This window comes from Octopus bimaculoides, chromosome 20 (genome assembly GCF_001194135.2).
Source record: "Octopus bimaculoides isolate UCB-OBI-ISO-001 chromosome 20, ASM119413v2, whole genome shotgun sequence".
Taxonomy (NCBI): Eukaryota; Metazoa; Mollusca; class Cephalopoda; order Octopoda; family Octopodidae; genus Octopus; species Octopus bimaculoides.
The window spans coordinates 9,642,814-9,645,743 of NC_069000.1; the positions used below are offsets into that span (position 1 = coordinate 9,642,814).

The 2,930-nt window shown below is 35.0% G+C and overlaps 1 protein-coding gene across 6 annotated transcripts in view; it reads left to right on the forward strand.

Annotated features, from left to right (window-relative positions):
* The window catches only part of LOC106874755 (palmitoyltransferase ZDHHC11), a 77,395-nt gene that overhangs the window by 52,769 nt on the left and 21,696 nt on the right, over positions 1–2,930 (forward strand). The gene's annotated exons all lie outside the window — the stretch shown is intronic.

A 2,930-nucleotide genomic window follows, 5' to 3' on the forward strand; every position in this document is an offset into this window, starting at 1 on the left:
TATTCTACCTGGCTAAAATATTCTACCTGGCTAAAATATTCTACCTGGCTAAAATATTCTACCTGGCTAAAATATTCTACCTGGCTAAAATATTCTACCTGTCTTATGTCCAAACTGGACAGATCTGGCCTGTCACACCTGCCTTACAGTATCATATCATTGTATGAAAATAAACAATCAGATTATTGAATTCTCAAAGCCACAAGATAATGCACAATTAATTAAAACAATGTGAATAAATAAGCATTGTGTTTCACTGAGTGATCTGAATGCTTTGGGATTAATGCCCACTTTTCCATGCTTGCATGGGTCAGACAGAATTGGTCGAGGCAGATTTTCTATGGCTGGATGCTTTTCCTGTCACCAACCCTCACCTGTTTCCAAGCAAGACAATATTTCCCCATGAGCAGACATGTTTTACACAGAAGACTAGAAGTGACCAACATCACTTATATGGTGATGATGCTTGTTTTCAACCATCATGTAGTGTCAAGACAGGGGTGCATAGAAACACACACATATATTCACACAGATACATGTATGTGTATGTGTGTGTGTGTGTGTGATATAAACAATAGGCTTCTTTCAGTTTATCTCTACTAAATCTCAAATCCACCGCCAAGGCTTTGTTCAGCCCAGGGGTTATAGTAGAAGTCACTTGCCCAAGGTGCCATGCAGTGAGACTGAACCCCAAATCTATTTGATTCAATTTATTCTATTTGATTCAATTTATTCTCTTTGACGACTGCAGGGTATGGTTTGGAGATTTCGGTTGCTATTTTTAGCCGATTGAGTGACCATATAATGCTCCCTTCTTAGGTTGTATGTATGTATTACACATACACACTGCATGGCAACTTCACTAGTGCTGGTGCCACAAACAAAGTACCCAGTACATTCTATATAGTGGTTGATGTTAGGAATGGCATCCAGTTGTAGAAACTATGCCAAAGCAGACTTTGGAACACAATGAAACCCTCACACTCATTGCATCTTGTTAAATTGTTTAACCTATTAACATTTAAAATGGCCATATCCGGTTATATATTCTACCAGTTTTGTGTTCAAACTGACCAGATCCAGCCTCTCACACCTACTGTATAATGTCGTTCTAAAAATAAACAATCACACCACTGAAATTCCAAAACTATGAGATAATGCATGATTAATTCAAAACAATGTGAACAGATAAGCATTACATTTGACAGAGTAATCTGAATGCTAAAGGGTTAAACCATGCCAGCATAAAAGATAGATGTTAAAAGACGATGATGATCACACAAATACAAAACATAATAGATCCACTGGCAGAATTTTTAATGCTTTGATAAATGTTTATTTTGAGGGAGATTTGGCTACTAATTCCCACAGTTTGAGTGATTACAGAGATGCTCTCTCTGTCTCAATTTATGTTAAGTATTTCTGCTATAAAGACATTTATTCCAACATTCTACCCACATATATACACATTTTTGCCAACCAACACACTACATATATGTGGACAGAATACAAATGGAAAATTACTTGAGAGAAAATGTACAACAAATATATTTCAATACATGTGGTATATATTTTTGAATAGATATGGATTTCTTGCAAATTTCTTTTGAAAGGGCAAACTGACTGATCATTTAGTGAAGGCAGATTAACTAATAAAACATGCGGAGGTGTCGGATATCACAAATCCAAAATCCAGTGTGTGTGTGTGTGTTTGAGAGAGAGAAAGAGAGAATAGGTGAGAGAGTGTCCCACAATATGTTTCCTTCCAGGGGCACTAATTAAAGACTTTCTTATTTTGGCATCCATCCGTTTTTCATGCTTTTCTCATTTAGAGATCTCTTAATTATACAGAGTTCGTGCTTGTTACAGTTTTGAACTGATACTTATTCATGGTGTCTATTAAAACTTAGGTAAACTTATCCAGAAAGAGTTAAATCTTTTGGCTGTGTACAACAATATTAGGGCTAATGACAAGATACAAGCCATGGATTTTTTTTACCAACAGCCTATTAATATATCAATTTGACTAGCTCACTCAGTCAAGATGATTAAATACAAATAAATAGTCTGTAGACATTTAGCCATGAATAAATTCTGCATCATCAGTTCTGGTCATTAAAAAAGTAAATTATGGAATTTGGTTCCATATGCATGAAACATTTTAATCGTGTCTGGACAGTCTAAATGTTTGAACAAGAACAGTTGAATTTTAGGAGTTAACATTTATGGCTGTTTAGTTGTTGCTGTTGTTGTTAAGAGAGAAGTTTGTAGAAAGTAAGACTGCTAAGAGTTTGAATAAGGATTTCAGTTCTGAGTTGATGCATGAGAGGTCTGTGTAACCATTTATGGTCAGACTTTCTCGAAATATCAGTTTCACATATCTATAAACAATAGAATTGCAGCATCATTTGGAATTGCATCAATAAAACTATATACAATCTTGTACGGCTATTAATAGATGCAGAAAAGTATTTCAAAATCATTATTGATGGAAATGGTAAGTTTATTCTTTCTGAAACACTTGCCCTTATCTGTGGCATTAATTTAAAATGGTTATGTGTATGTGTATATATATGTATGTATATATATATATATGTATGTATGTATGTGTGTGTTTATATTATGTGTGTATAGAAGAAATGCTCTTGGCAAACTAAGTCTGGAACACGGTTGTATCTGTTTCACTTCACTTACACTGGTAATGCTCTTGGGAAAGGCATGAACATTACAATTGTCGTTTCTTTCTTTCCCAAACTCTGTAAGGCTGATCTCGTTGATGAATATCTCTCAACATGAAAGTCAAACAACATTTATCCTCATTTAAACTACTGGAGCTGGTTTAATTGACTGTACCCTCTCCTGAAATTTTGTGGCTCAGTGCCAGTGTTAGAAATTAATGTTTATCCTTATTGTTTGTGTGTGTGGGGAGG